Genomic DNA, 17,034 nt, shown 5'->3' on the forward strand with positions numbered 1-17,034 from the left:
TTAGCACCATTAAGTTATACTTCAAGCTCTACAAACCCTTTCAGCCTGTCCTATTTTTTTTTTAATACTTGGTTTAGTATCGGTAATATCAAGTGATTTATGGGTTAGATAGGTGTACCACCCAACAGCACATTGTCACAGCTGTATTTTATACATGGCCAATTGGCCAGCTGATCTGTCCTGCAAGCCCTGGAGACGGTCACCTTGTCACCGGCCGTTACTCATGGAGACATGATTGACTGGGGAGGCTTGTAATCCAGCGCTGCTACACACACACAACACACACACACACACACACACACACACAACACATACACACACCATAAATGTATTTGTGCAGCATCAGGAGTCTAATGGTGATGATTCTAATGGACATGACTTAATCAGACAGCCCATAACACTCTCTCACACACACACACTCTCTCACACCCCAGTACAGAGCTGTGAAATGTGGTCAGTAATAAACGCGTTGGCTGCTGGGCTGTGTTGACATGTGGAGTGATGATAATGACGTCCATACTTAACATTAAACCCACATTAAGTATGGCCGCCGCTCCACAACTGCTGTTTCCGTTTTAACGCTGCTTTATTTTCCAATGGGCTCTGTTTCTCCCCCCACCCCACCCCTCCTCTGCTTTTCAACAGAACAACAGATTGTGAATGATAATCATGGGAGGATTGTTTACATGAGTGTAATGTGAGGAGTGGGCTGTGTCGGAGTGAGTGGATCCATGTTTACATACACACACATTATTATACATCAGTATGGAGGCAACTGTCAAATTACCTTCATTAAGCATCCTTCTACCTGTTAACTGAGCCATTGGTATTCATCCTCCATCTCTCTTGCACACGCTCGTTCTCTCTCTCTGTCTATCTCTCTCTCTGTCTATCTCTCGCTCTCTGTCTATCTCTCTCTCTCTGTCTATCTCTCTCTCTCTGTCTATCTCTCTCTCTGTCTATCTCTCTCTCTGTCTATCTCTCTCTCTGTCTATCTCTTTCTCTCCCCATCTGTTTCATTCTCGTATTATTTCTCTATTTCCTCTCCTCTGCAAATGACGTGTAATAGCTTGAACTCCTCTGCATGCTGTATAACCACATCTTTATACCACTAACTTTAAAGCTTTACACACACACACACACACCCAAACACACCCAAACCCAAACACACACACACAAACACACACCCAAACACACACACACACACTCAAACGTGCACACACACTCAAACGCTCACCCAAACACACACACACACACACACACTCAAATGTTATTTGTTATTAGAAGTTAATGAAGCACGTAGTTGTGTGCACTTATGGCCATGTCTCATGTGGTAGCTCTTACCCATTAGAGCCGCTGAGCCACGCATGGAAGCCATTTTGGCTGTGCGTTGTCTTAGCTCAGCAAATACTATATGGCCCAAAACCTGGGAATCATTTTGTGATGAGAGGGTATTTTGTTTGTTCCAGGCTGTGGGCTGGCCCAAGGGCAAGGGTCCTCTACACCTACGGTTTGTCTTAATAATTATCTGTTACCCCAGTTTTACCCCTAAAACAAACCCAGAGAAGACTAACAGGCCTATTCTGTGGTATTATTGATGCGTATGATGCAGTGGCTTTTGATCGATGTGTGCCGTGTATTGATTTTTATGTGCTAGCTAGAGAATACACTGTGTGTGTGTGTGCTGACGTGTGTTGATAATATACGGTATGTCTGTATAGATGAAGTGTATCTGTGTTAGTGTGTGGAGCATGGAGTCGTTACTATGGTCAGCGCAGGGTTATGAGTAAATCAATAAGCAGTAAAAACATACATATATTACAGACTCCCCATAGACTCCTTTAATACCGCTGAGTTATTACTGCCACCGGCCACATCTTAAACATGTCCAATAGTATTTATCTGTTTTAGCATAACTTTGCAGCGGCTACAGAGGGTTTATCAGAGAGAAGGGAGAGGTAGAAAAGCATTGTATGACGTGTCAGCTATTTCCTTAAAGATGGACTCCTTTTTAGGGACTTTTTAAAGGATTTGACTTGCTCATGTGGTGTTCTGGACCTATCAGAGGTCGCTTGATTTGGGAGTAATAGTCGGGAACTAGATATGAAAATGATATAACGTTGCAATTTCCTCTATTAAATAGCCTAGGATCTTTTATAAACGTGGCTGTTGCTTTTTTGTTGTCGTCTTGTTTCCTAATTGTTATCATCTCTCTTCCTAGGTTTCTGTTACGTGTAGGTCTAACTGTGGTTGTGTGTTGTCCAGTTACAACAGCCTGGATGACATCAGCCACGAGACCATCAACAAGTTCCTGTCCAACCTGGTGGAGAGGAGTCTCCGAGACCTGGAGTGTTCCTACTGTATGGAGATAGGAGAGGTAGGGGAGTGTTTGTGTGTACGACGTGTGTGTATGTGCACATGTATTCATATTGATTAATGTGCCTATAGTAGTAAGGCAGTGTGAAGATATAAGGCACACAGGTACATACTGAGGGAACCATTGTGGTTTGTGTTGATAGATTTAACATGAATCAGTACAGTTGACCATGTCTTCTTGCCCCTCTTCATCTCTGTCTTCTCTCCTCACTGTCTCCTTTCATCTCTTCTGCCCTGTTTCCTCTCCTCTCTGTCTTCCCTCCTCTCTTCCTCCAGGATGATTGCACCATTGAGGCCCTGACGTACAGTCGTATCTCCTCCTACTACTACCTGAAGCACCAGACAGTCAGGATGTTCAAGGAGAGGCTGAGGGCTGAGCTGCCCATCCAGGACATCCTCTCTGTCCTCACGGTATGTCTGACTGCCTGCTGGGAATGACCACAGAACATGATGACATTGTCTTATTTTCATCAGGGCATCTATCTCTTCTACTATATACTGCCCTGGACTGTCCTGGACTGTCCTGGATTGGACTAGACTCGACTGGACTCCATCATCAGTGGTGGGACTACAGCCATTGATTTGCATTTGCTTTTCTGAATGTTTGAGTGTGTAGTTTAATCTAATAGTCTATCAGGCATTGTGCAGGCCGATGTCATTTGTTTACCATACTACTGTGCTTTTACATGTGCTTCTCCCATTGTGTTCACATTGAGAGAGAGGGATAGACTACTGGACAGTAGGATAGGTAGATGACCATGATTGAGGTCTGGATCTCAGTTCTGTCAAATGAACACCTCTTTATCTGGGCCTCATTAACTCCCCTCATTATTCCTGGGTGTATGTGTCTTTGTTCTCCTCCATATGTTTTTTCTTCCTCTTTTTCCCTGTTAATAGCGAGTACCTATTCCTCCTCTCCCTCTACTCCTTGTTTTAGTCTGTTATTCCTAGTGAGGCTGTTGATTGGTGGCTGGTAAATGGTGACTGGTAATTGGTGACTGGTAATTGGTGACTGGTAATTGGTGGCTGGTAAATGGTGGCTGGTAATTGGTGACTGGTAATTGGTGACTGGTAATTGGTGACTGGTAATTGGTGACTGGTAATTGGTGGCTGGTAAATGGTGGGATCATTAGGAATCGAAGCGGTTTCACACCTCTCCTCAATAGGGGTCACCCGGCGACATCATAGTTGTCAGATAACCCGTTGTGCCCCCTCCACCCTCTGACTCCCCTATGATGGCTCTCACCCAGACATTTCGACGAGATGGGATGGTGAAGAATCACAGATTATAGAGGAACTGTCGGGAAAGAAATGTGTTGAAAATGCAGAAAATATGTAGACATTATTTTCCCCTCTTTTGCTCCCACAATGCCCCCAGCCGGCCCCTACACCCCCCTGTCCCTTGTCCACTCCCCCAGCTAGATTCCCTTATCCACTCCCCCAGCTAGATTCCCTTGTCCACTCCCCCAGCTAGATTCCCTTGTCCACTCCCCCAGCTAGATTCACTTATCCACTCCCCCAGCTAGATTCCCTTGTCCACTCCCTCAGCTAGATTCCCTTATCCACTCCCCCAGTTAGATTCCCTTGTCCACTCCCCCAGCTAGATTCACTTGTCCACTCCCCCAGCTAGATTCCCTTGTCCACTCCCTCAGCTAGATTCCCTTATCCACTCCCACAGCTAGATTCCCTTGTCCACTCCCTCAGCTAGATTCCCTTATCCACTTCCCCAGTTAGATTCCCTTGTCCACTCCCCCAGCTAGATTCACTTGTCCACGCCCCCAGCTAGATTCCCTTGTCCACTCCCTCAGCTAGATTCCCTTATCCACTCCCACAGCTAGATTCCCTTGTCCACTCTCCCAGCTAGATTCCCTTGTCCACTCCCACAGCTAGATTCCCTTGTCCACTCCCCCAGTTAGATTCCCTTGTCCACTCCCCCAGCTAGATTCCTTTGTCCACTCCCCCAGCTAGATGCCCTTGTCCACTCCCACAGCTACATTCCCTTGTCCACGCCCCCAGCTAGATTCCCTTGTCCACTCCCACAGCTAGATTCCCTTATCCACTCCCACAGCTAGATTCCCTTGTCCACTCCCCCAGCTAGATTCCTTTGTCCACTCCCCCAGCTAGATGCCCTTGTCCACTCCCACAGCTACATTCCCTTGTCCACTCCCACAGCTAGATTCCCTTGTCCACTCCCACAGCTAGATTCCCTTATCCACTCCCCCAGCTAGATTCCCTTATCCACTCCCCAAAGCTCTACTATTGCCTCTTCTTAAAGTTCACAAGTGACCTACTATATACACACACACAAACTGAGAGTATGTGAAAAAAGTATGTTGCTCTTCCCCCTGTCTGTCTCTCTGTCTGTCTCTCTGTCTGTCTCTCCTGCTCTTTCCAATATCCGCCTCCCCCTTTCCCTCCCTCCCTGTCTGTAAATGTAACTAAAGAGAAAGTGTGCAGGAGAGATGGATGGATGGAGGGAGGCAGGGATGGATTGCTGGATGGAGTGAGTAGGGAAATTAGCAGTTAGTGTGTTATGAGGATCTCTGTATAAAGATCTATTGTCTTTATCCCCTGCACATCTGCATGCAGACACTAAACCACTGCCATATCAATCCCGTTTTTCCCCTCATCGTTCCCTCTGTTCCTCAATCCCCCTCTTTTCTAACACTGCATCTCTCTGCTGATGGATGTCAGCTTAACAGTCCAGAGCAGGGTAGGCCCAATGACAAATGTCTCCGCTGGTCCTCTGTTGATGGAAATACATTGGGGAAACTTAACGTACTGCATTGAGTTAGAGAAACGCAGAAAAAGAGCCATGCGTGTCCATGCATCTGTGTCCTCTGAAACCCCACAAACAAGCCTCAACACAGAACACCACGTCAGCACTAAACACAGCCCGATTGATAGGGCATCATGGTTTTATATTAGACCAAATGGTTTCATGTTAGACCAAATGGTTTTATACTAGACCAAATGGTTTTATACTAGACCCAATGGTTTTATTCGACCAAATGGTTTTATACTAGACCCAATGGTTTTATACTAGACCCAATGGTTTTATACTAGACCCAATGGTTTTATACTAGACCCAATGGTTTTATACTAGACCCAATGGTTTTATACTAGACCAAATGGTTTTATACTAGACCCAATGGTTTTATACTAGACCCAATGATTTTATACTAGACCCAATGGTTTTATACTAGACCCAATGGTTTTATGTTAGATCAAATGGTCTTATGTTAGACCAAATGGTTTTATGTTAGACCAAATGGTTTTATATTAGACCCAATGGTTTTATACTAGACCAAATGGTTTTATACTAGACCCAATGGTTTTATACTAGACCCAATGGTTTTATACTAGACCCAATGGTTTTATACTAGACCCAATGGTTTTATATAGCCTGTACATATCCTATGAGAAATGAAGAATAGAGATGTGGGTAGACATTTAGACATGAGTGTTTTGGTTGTTCAACATCATCCATTCACAGTTTAGCACAGAGTCTAACAATATGAAAGGGAACCACCACTGCACATTGTATTAAAAAATACAACTTTATATTGTGGGAAATTGCTGTGTAGTTGCTGACTGTTCATAGGATTTTATGAGCAGGTGTGGACAGTTGTAACTTAAGGTTTCTTCATTCGCTGAGAAGTTTTGCTCTTAAATATATTTTGGGGGGACAGCTCTCTTGGGAGAGGGGAGCCAGTGATCCTGATGCAGCTGTTTTAACAGAGATGACTGAAACAAAGGATCTAACCACAGCAGGGAACTAACTTCCCACTCGCTGACTTTGATCTCTCTCCTTCTCGCTTTCTCTTTATATCCCCCTCTCTCTTCTCGCCCTCTCCTCCCCCTCCCTTCCTCCCTTCCTCCCTCTCCCCCTTCCCTCCCTTTCTCCCCTCCCTCCCTCTCTTCTCCAGGATGCTGAGGAGTACGGGGAGCTGCCCGACAGCGCCCACATCAAGACCCACCTGCTACTGCAGGCCCATTTCAGCCGCGCACAGCTGCCCTGCTCCGACTACGGCACCGACACCAAGACCGTGCTGGACAACGCCATACGCATCTGTCAGGTTAGTGGCTGACTATGTGTGTGCAAGATCTGCTGTGTAGGTTTATGTACTGTACCACACACTGCATCCCTCTGGGGACATCCACCACCCTGCTCCTTTCTGAAAAGTGCATCTCTGAAATACTTCCTCTGTTTTCTCTCTGTCCTTTTGTTCCCATCAAAAAGAACAGCTTGCTTTCATACATCCCAGAATGGATCCTCTCTCGGCCCTGGGATTCAGACCCTGAGCACATTGCCATGTGTCAGTCAGAGCACCAGTACTTAGATGTTCTGGGTGGAAGAAAGCTCTTCCCTGTTCATTCAATATGGGAAATGGAAGGCTTGTCTAAAGACACAGAGAGGCAGTTTCTGCTTAGTGCTTGGAGCCACTTTGTAGCATGGTCAGGACAGAGTGCAGTAGAGGTGACATAGGGATGACATAGAGAAGATATAGACAGGGCTCTAAATGTATGTTTTTATTGGTAGCACTGGTGCTCCCAACTTTAAAAAAGTTAGGAGCACAACATAAAATCTAGGAGCACCAAAAAAAATTCAAATATGTTTTAATTGATTGAGATATGGCATATTGGGCCTATATGAATTCCAGCTACTTTTGGGGCACATGTTGTGGTATATAACTAATATTTAACCCTGTAAGACATTTGTTTATTGTCAAAATCTAAAATGTTGATACAAAAACCTATCATTTAAATGACAAAGTGTTTGGCAGGTGGGGTTTGTGTACTGCGTGTGTAATAGAGTTCGCCAAATAAAGGACCACTTGATTGGTACAAATCATCAAGATATATCATTCTTCCAGGTAAGTCTACTTTGCAGTTAACATTTAATTTGGAAAGTTGTGTGGGAAAGTCTTTAGAAGTGACTGTTTCGGCGTCGCTAACTGGCTACAGGAAGTGGTGGACACGGGCATTCCCATGCCGTCACGTCTTCACAAAGTTGAAGGAAAAATACAAGTTAGTGATGCATACTTGAATATTCTTGGACATTCTTTACTTTGGATTGAATGACTCTACGGTAGGGCACTCAGAAACAACTGCGCTGTGAAGCATATCATTACAACCATTATTATCTGGGTGATTTGTTTTCCTGGTTATACTGGTGCTCTCAAAATAAAATGTTGGCTCCACAGCACGATATCCAGGAGCATGTTGCCGCCAAATGGTTGCTTTTTAGAGCCCTGGATTTAGACATGGCATAGAGGTGCCATAGAGGTGCCATAGAGGTGTCATAGAGTGCATCAGATGCCAGGAGACTGGTAAACCGAAAGCCTGACAAGGTTTTCAAATAATCTAAATGGTCATTGTTGACTTGTGTTCAAACTATTTCCATTTCAGTGTGATAATAAATCTGTATATGTTTTTACTGTTGTTGATCATTTCAGCCTTTTTAAAAGACAAAGGCAAATACTGTGTCTATTTTGGGTTTCTGGCTTCCTAGCGTGAAAGTGTTGAGCGTGATGAGGAAGACAGTCAGGTTTGACCACAGGACCTCACAGGGACTTTAACAAGACAGACTGCACTGTCTGCCACTAACCTAACCACCACACACACACTTACTGCTGATAGTTCCAGTACACACACAATACACACACACACAATCTTAGAATACACACACACATAATGTGGATCCTGACCGGCAGGAGGCCCTGTGATTCAGGAGGCTGTTGAGGTGTGCAGATGAGTTGTAGCTCCTCGTAAAAAGAGCCTTGTCAGGGATTGCTCCTAACAACCAGGCCTGCCCACCAAGTGCCCTGGCCACCAGATCCCAGGTCTGCTGGTGATTGGCCATGCCTGGGAGAGATTTGGTCCATGTCTGCCTGTAGGATCTGGTTCTGTAACCCATTGTTGCTGCCTTTGTACTGTATGTGTGGGGGGATGATCTGCGAAGCGCTGACTGTGTGTGTGTCTGGTAGTGATTGTCCGTTGCTCGTCCACAGGCTAACAGAGCCTTTTTTCCTCATGTGGCGAGGGTATCGTATTCATTAGAGCCAAACGGAAAGTGAAATCAAGCGTCTCTTTTTGGACTGAAGTTTCAGTCCGTTTTCTTCCGTTTGGTGCCTAATGAATATGGCCCAGCTAACGGGGACTCCAGTGACGTCAGCCGTAGTTCTGTCACCATCCATTTGCTTCTTCAGCTTCTGTGAAATGTTAATCAGTACTACTTTAATTTGTACTGCATTAGCATTTTGATTAACTCTGCCGGGGCTTCGCCTGTGCACTCAGGGTTCTCTTTAGTCATAGTTACTGCCTGGGAATTACTTTCTGATTATTTAAGTTTTTTAGAATGCATCGGAGCTTGGCAACTCTAACCTTTGAGGGAGGGAGGGAGCAGGTTAGCGTTTTTTTGTCATGAATCTTGTTCTGGAGCGAGCTCTGCAGAGTGGTCATAAAATATTTTAAACCTTAACCCTAACCTTAACAACACTGCTAACCCTAATGCCTATCCCTAACCTTAAAAAGCAACACCAAAAAGCAATATAGCCCATTTTTACTTGTCAGCTTGCCCCAGTTCTGCCTCCAGGACAAGGCTCATCCCAAAAAACGTCAACCTGCGAAAAAGTAGTGTGGGGGGTGTTAGAGAAATTGAGGGCTGTATTTATTGTGTAGATGTTTAACATGTGCATGAATGTGTAAAGACATGCTGAATTTGAGTGTGCAAAATGGGCTCAATCCTAACATAACTTATTGTGAGTAAATCTCACACTGATGTCAGTGGGGGATGCTATATAGTCATATAAATGCACGCATTTTTCAACTAAAGTATTCCCTGTCTGTCTACAGGCCATGCTGGACGTAGCAGCCAACGAGGGCTGGCTGGTGACTGCTCTCAGCATCTGTAACCTGGTGCAGATGATCATTCAGGGCAGGTGGCTGTGACTCCTCTATACTGACCCTACCTACCATAGAGCAGCAGCACCTCTACCTGTTCAGGTAGACAACATGACTCTACTGACCCCCACCCCCACCCCCAAACTCTGCAAGCATTCTTATAATTTGGCAGCATCGGTTACATTCTGCTAACCTCAGGGCTGCTCATGCACACACACTAACACACACACACACACACACACACACACACAGAGAGGAAATTCAAGAGTGAGTGTCCAAGGCAATCTTAATTATTTTTACATACACACCATGTGGATTTGAGACACTGTGTCCTGCAGTGAAGAATAATTTTGTGCCAACTCAATAAATATGGTAAGGAGAAAGGGATAGAGGGATGAGAGAGGACAGAGGTTCCAGTGGCAACGACACAGCAGGAAGTGTGGTTAGGATTTAAAATCACATGACTAGATCTGCCCCCTGTTGTTCCCCGCAGCAGGTGGAGCTCCAATGGAGGGAGGGGTGGAGCCAGGGGCTTCCACAGACCAATAGAAGGGCTCCCTGAGCTGGTTGCCTCCTGCGAGGGGCGGGAGAACACCTTCGCTGCCATCTTGGGGGAGGAGCTTCAACCCCATCAGATCTCCCAGGTAACAACCTTCTAACATTCTGCGTTCCTTCACCTCACTGTTATACTGGATGTGTAAAGTGACACTTTCCATTAGAAACAGAGGCTTTCTAGGGGTACATACTCTTCACCATGAACCCTCCCGTCTCTATTGTCCCCCACCACAATGAAATAACGTGAAATACTTCCAAGGTGTTGGCCTCATCTCTCTATTCATGTAACGTTCTCAAATACACTACCAGAGCACTACCAAACAACATTTACATACACTCTACCAACGTCAGCCCACACACACACACACACACACACACACACACACACACACACACACACACACACACACACACACACACACACACACACACACTCGCACGCACGCACGCACGCACGCACGCACGCACGCACACACACACACACACACACACACACACACACACACACACACACACACACACACACACACACACACACACACACACACACACACACACACACACACACACACACACACACACACACACACACACACACACAGAGTGAGAAGCATCAGAGAAGCATCAGTCTGTCGCGGTGGTCCAAGGTACCTCCAGGATCTCCTATTACGGTCCAATGCAAGGATTTACAGCACCAATCTAAGTGCTAATTGCAGCTGTAATGAGAGCGTCCAGGCACCACTGCCAGCCCAGCGGCCTTGCCCAATCAGTGTCCCTGCTCCCCCGCCTCCCAGCCACTCAACGCTCTCCCCCCCATGGCATTGCGGCCTGGCTAATTAAATAACTAGATGCGTGGCAGCATCCCAGTCTGATTCGCCAGGGGACAGTAATCCTTACATAAATAGCTTTTGTTGGGTGAATCTGAGAGGCTTTTCTCCTTCTCCCATCCCAGTCCCTCCCTGACACTGACAGGGTCTTCAGGAGGAAAACATGCACACACTCAGACACACACATTCGCACACCTATCATCCATACTCTCTCTCTCTACCTTACCTCTCTTGCTCTCTATCCCCTTTTGGATTTGTGTTTTCTTCTCCATTCGAGTCAGAGATGTTAAAGTCACCATGACAAAGCTTTAAGAGGCACCTAAGACCATGGGAATTATGTGTGTTTGAATGAATCAAGCTTTCTTCAAACGCTCCAGTCTTACCAGATAGATATGTCCATCTTATACAAGGCTCTCACTTAAGTCTGACTCTCTCTCTCTTCACCTCTGGCTCTTTGTTTGTCTCCCTCCTCTTTTCTCTCTCTCTGCACTTCGGTCTAACACTTTTCCTTGTCTCTCTCTCCCTCTCTCATTTCCCTGCACTCCTCTCTGTTTCTCTCTTACTATCCCTCCTCCCTCTCCTCTCTCCTCCAGGCCTGGTCGTTCCTCAGCCATCTGCCGGTGGTGGAGGTGCGTCTGAGTGTGAAGGGTTGGTGGGAGGGGTGTGGGGAGCAGGCACAGCGCCCCCTCCCTGCGGCCAGGGGAAAGCTCAGAGACGAAAGAAGCTGGCTGGACGTCCACGCTGACCAGGAGTACGTCCTGCAGGTCTCACTGCAGCGCATCAACACCGGCCAGCAGAGGGTACGTACACACACTCATGCTCACACATGTATAAAGGAGCTCACACAAACATTATTGACGTTAGTTATGAGTTGAATTGTCGTCATGTTTTCCAGAGGAAGCAGGACAGTAAGACCCAGGCCCCCAGGTTCCCCAAGAATAAGGATGAGGGCTGGTTTCTGGTTCTAGGAGAGGTGGAGCGCAGAGAGCTACTAGCCGTCAAACGCATCGGATACTGCCGACACCGCAGCACCGTTTCCCTGGCCTTCTACACCCCTGAGATGACCGGAAAGTACGTACGGGAATGTTAAAAAGAATAGGAAAAAGGTCAACACTTTATTTTCTTTTGGGTCTAAGCCCGGTTACTTTATGCATCTTGGGACAGCTGCCAGTGTGAAAGGGCTTTATAAAATAGTTGGATTAATTGATATTTATCCCACCACAAACTCTTACTTCCCCTGGTAACCCCCTCCTCTCGCTCCAGGTGTATCTACACGCTATGCTTGATGAGTGACAGTTACCTGGGTCTGGACCAGCATTATGACCTCCACCTCAACATGACCCCTGCCTGCATCGCAGCCCAGGTCAACAGTGAAGTCACTGAGGCCATGGGAGGAATGTCCGTCAAGTGATACATCAACATGATGACATCATCATGAGTGACATGGTGACAATGACCATCTAAAAATGACAAGAGACAATGGCCATGTGTATTTAGAGGCCAATGTTTGGGATATTTACCCTGATGATGTGATGGTGGTAATTGTGTGACTGGATGTTAGCCTTAAAGCAGGGATGTAGGGAGCGAGGGAGGGAGCGAGGGAGCGAGGGAGGGAGCGAGGGATGGAGGGAGGGAGGGAGGGAGGGAGGGAGGGAGGGAGGGAGGGAGGGAGGGAGGGAGGGAGGGAGGGAGGGAGGGAGGGAGGGAGGGAGGGAGAGTCTGGGTCATGGGCTATAAGAAACTATTGGGCCTAATGGGACCCTCCTGTACAATGATCAGTCAGTCAAAAGAAATACTCATGAAAGACGGGGCTGTGAAGTTACCTCATCAACATTGTGTAATACAATGAATACCTATTTTGTTGCAGTATATCATATCATTCCCCAGTCATATTATGTCAATTATATTTCCAGGCATTGGCCTACTATCTAAAACTCCCCAAATCCACCAACTTTTGAACGGGTATTGAGAAAAATAAAATAGTGCTGTGGGGCAGGTACTGGTACAGGTACTGCCCCCCACCCCCACAATCCTTAGTGTATAGCAACGTTAAGCTTCCTCCTTTCCTTCTTCTTCCTCTCCTCTTTCTTTGTGGAAGATTCATCTATAGAAGCTGATCAAACTGCCGTAGACAGTCATACAAGGAACAGAAGAACAGAACCATAATACACAGAGATACATGTGTAAAGATGTCTGTGTCTCATTCATTACTATGTTGTAACTGTGTTTATTTTCTTGGGAGAGCTGACAACTATATTTTAGAACCAAACGTATGACAAAATCCAGCTGCGTCTTTGTTCTGATTTTTGGATTGTCCAATCAATTGAAGCAGATGTAACTTCTCTGTTGATAGAATATAATGACTTTTGTAAAACACTTTTGTTTGGTTTGAAAAGTCTTTGAAATGATTTGTGGGTTTTTCAACTTTGGGAAAGTGATCTATATGTTGTTATGTTATATATTACACTTACTATTAATGCCAAAAAAACATATCATGCAAACAATTACCGATAAACCTCCTATTATAAAAAGCACACCATTTCATCTCAAACTACACAGCATGTACAAATACTTTCTCTACTGACACGGTCTGTCTGGTTGCACCACCATGTCCTTTCTATAGGATACAGTCTGTCACTGGGGCCATTTTCCTCTGCTATGGTTTCATCTGAATATGGACACCGTGTGGTCCTAAAGAACAACTCTGTCAGTCCGACATGGGTCAAATAAACATGTCAAACAGTTTCAAGTATTTGGTAGTGATTGTGGTGAGCATCATTTAGATCTGTACCTCGACCCCTGCGCTGGACTCTCCTCTCCTGTAGCGGTCAGGTTCACCACGTGATCGCCATATTTCCACCTCTTCACTATTGGATTCAGAATTGCAGAATGCTAATAGGCCTATTGTATGGGAATTAAACCATAAGGAAGAAAATAGCAGAGGCTACTTTTTTTTCAGTCTGTATGCAGGGTATCCCAAATTTGAGCTTAATTAAATACGAATATAATTGTGTTACTTTATAGCCAAAGTGTGACAGGGACTCCAATGTAATTTGATGATTTTCGTCTGAGTAGGCCACATAGCTAAATAGTGGGCTGTGCAGACCTCAGTGCAAGACCTGTATTTTATTATAGGTGTAGGTTGTTTGGTAGTGTAACCTACTGCATTACGGTTAGTTATGGATATTAGTCTAGCAGTGCCTAATGTGATAATCCACGTTTTCGAGTTAAAAACTATAGAGTCTAATCTAATTAGCATAATGAACAAATCACCATCAAAATCCTTCTGCTTAAGCTAGCTAGAGGTATCTGTTTATATCTGATGTTTTTTTGGCATGGGCTGCGTCTCAATCTACTGCTTCTGCCAATGGCGGCCTTCCGCATCTGTGGTGGAAGGTGATCGAGCTACAGCGGTGTTTGTCAGATCAGGAGACATCTCACAAAAACATCTCTGTCATCTGAACGGTTTGGCCTAAAGAACGAATATGTTCTCCGTTTTTCTCTACTACCCCCACAAGCGTCACTTCATGGGACACGTCTGAAGTCTTACCACTGATCTGCCAGCTTTCAGTCTGAATTATCAGTTTGGGCTACACACTAATATGACCCCTCTATAGAAAGGTGAGGCTATTATGAACATATACATGTTGTTTTGCTCTAGGACACCCACAAGCCTCATCTGAAGGTGGCCCAGTACCAGATTTATGGAAATAGTTTAGCGCCCAAAATGTATTTTTGTTTTTAATATGGGTTAAAAAAAAACATATTTCCTGATCTTTAATCTCTCAGATATAGGACAGACACTTTAAAAATATATTTTTTTTATTAACTTTTTGATAATCGTTTTTTCCATGTATGAATGTTATTGAATGTGTTTCTATAAACTAATAGCAATAAGGCCAAATTCAATGTTTTATCAAGTAAGTGAATACTCTTTTTATAGGCCTACCTAAAGGGGTCCTAAAATTCAAAATCATAGCTAAATGATCCTTGGTATGACCATCTTAAAACAATGCCAAATGTTATTTTAGTAGAACCACAGATTAGATTCTTAAGGATGAACTTTTCTGTTATTTTCAAAGTGTAGGCTATCTCTGTGTGTAGCCATTTACACAAAACGTCGTTAGATTGTCTAACTTGAGGCATGCTACATTACTTTCGATTAAGGCCATCAATGACAGTGAACATGTTGCTGTGAATTTCGTCATGTTTGGCTAATAACTGTATGGAATCATTTTAAGTCCATCCTGGGGACTTAATAAGCTCGAGTATTTTCTATTCTCTTTCCCACAGATAGTTGCAGTCTAATTAGTAGTACATTTGGGTTTTACGAAAAGGTTCAACTGGCATCAACTATTCCGTGCATGCACCGCATCCTGGGTTATTTTTCTTCATCGCGCGCCGCAGGAGATATTCCTATCATGTGGGCGTCCGTGTCGAAAGTGAAAGAATACGAACACAACACATGATGGGAGAAAGACTAGAAGAGTGTGGATGAGGTGGGGTGGGAGAGTGCATGGGCAAGGGCACACTTGTCTTTCCGTTAACGTATCCCAATATGGTGTCAAGATCCGAGGAAAAAAATGGTATATTACGTTCCAAATTGATTTCGCATAGGCCTAGTTGTTTAAACCTGGATTGCAATAAATTAACAAATTCTTATTTTTTATATTAACTGCTGGGGCTATAATTATATATTTTGCCGTTTGTCATCAGCGATTTTATTTTGTGCAATTGTCTGTTTTATCGGAAATAAAACGGAAAGGTCGAGATATGGGAAACACTCTTTTCACGCCACTTTGATACTGAAGTGACTTTTTTTGTAGCAGGTAAGGAGACTGGGGTTGGGGTTAGGGGTAAGCAAAAATACTCTCCTAACCTCCTACAAAAATTGCTAGGTAACGAAATGGCGTGAAAAATGTCCCGTCGAAATCTAGGCCTATCTTTCATATATTCCTCATGTTCAATAAAGAATCACTTCGATATTGCAACATTTTCAATTTTATTCAATATCACGAACGTACATTATTAATCTGTTTTGCGTAAAATGTACCCCATAGGCCCTAGACATCCAGCGTTTCCATATCTGCCATCTCGTTTGGCAGTTTATCAACTGCATCAATTGAATAAACTCCGCGGACTAAATGCGTTGTGGCACTGGTCTATCAACATACCTCAGGTTATGTTATGGAATTGAAGTCCATCTATAGTGCATGGTCATCTAACCTGCTATCCCCGAGTTATTACATTGAAAAACATTTTGCATACCTACATTGTTGAACGACTTGACATTTTGAAATTGTACTATAACCGTGTTTATACTTTTTGGTTATTAACCTACTATGTTATTCCTCAATAGCCCTAAACGTAGCCTATATTTCCTTTTTAGGACTATGAAATATGAAAGCTTTATTTTTAATCTGGAGAATCAGACGATGACAAACGACTAGCCCTTATATGCTAAACTTGGTTCACACAGCAATAAAAAAAAATATCTAAAACAATGTGTCGCTATAAAAAAATATATATATCAACGTATAAGCCTATATAATAAACGAATAACATGACTCTCTATAATGTCCCAGGATGATTTCAACAAGGCTAGAGGTGAGGATCTATAAGAGCAAATCCCGGATTCACATCGAGCACTGACACGTTTATAATAATAATGCCCAATAGGGAAATGGAACAGACTACTTACTGCCCAATGAGGGACAGGCTGGCTGGTAAAAACGCGGGGGTGGGCCGTTCTCGGATTCTACAGGAGAAATAGGGAGATCGTGTTAAAAACAGAGGAGGGTTTGAAAAACGACTTTTGATACACTCGCAACCCTAGATGGAAGTCTAGTGTGCCTCTGCTGTCGTAGTTGAAGTTCTACTGAGGATTTTTGGAGAAACTAGGACATGAGAACAGAAGTGAGAAGAGGAAACATTGCTGCGGACTTCTGGAAAAAAAAGTTGGGTTTGGTTGTATCGACGCTCCGAGGTAGGTTGATAATCTAGCATGTTTCCAATACTGTATCTGATACTGCCTTGAAACAAAGATACAGTCATTTAAGGACCACTAAAATGAGATTGTGCTTATTGGCACTCTGTCTCTATGCTAATTACTCAAGTTTAGTAAACCAACCTAATTGGTGTGTAATGTGCATTGCAATCAATGGTCGCCACAAGTGTGATGTTCACATTTTACATAGGCCTATCTGGTGCACGTTCAGTGTGCAAATTACAATTTTACATCAGTATTAGGTTAATAGTGTTAATGTATTCGCGCATATTATTATGATTTTTTTCAGAGGGACATGATGTATTCGGAAACGGTGTGAAGGACCTGAACTCCTCAAAGAGATGTTGGGCCCAAGCGGACGTC

General features: G+C 44.2%; 1 pseudogene; it reads left to right on the forward strand.

Annotated features, from left to right (window-relative positions):
- LOC139385148 (activating signal cointegrator 1 complex subunit 3-like) overlaps nt 1–12,075 on the forward strand; it is a 175,375-nt pseudogene extending 163,300 nt beyond the window's left edge.
- The last annotated feature ends 4,959 nt before the right edge of the window (nt 12,076–17,034 follow it).

The sequence above is a fragment of the Oncorhynchus clarkii genome, chromosome 3, assembly GCF_045791955.1.
Source record: "Oncorhynchus clarkii lewisi isolate Uvic-CL-2024 chromosome 3, UVic_Ocla_1.0, whole genome shotgun sequence".
Taxonomy (NCBI): domain Eukaryota; kingdom Metazoa; phylum Chordata; class Actinopteri; order Salmoniformes; family Salmonidae; genus Oncorhynchus; species Oncorhynchus clarkii.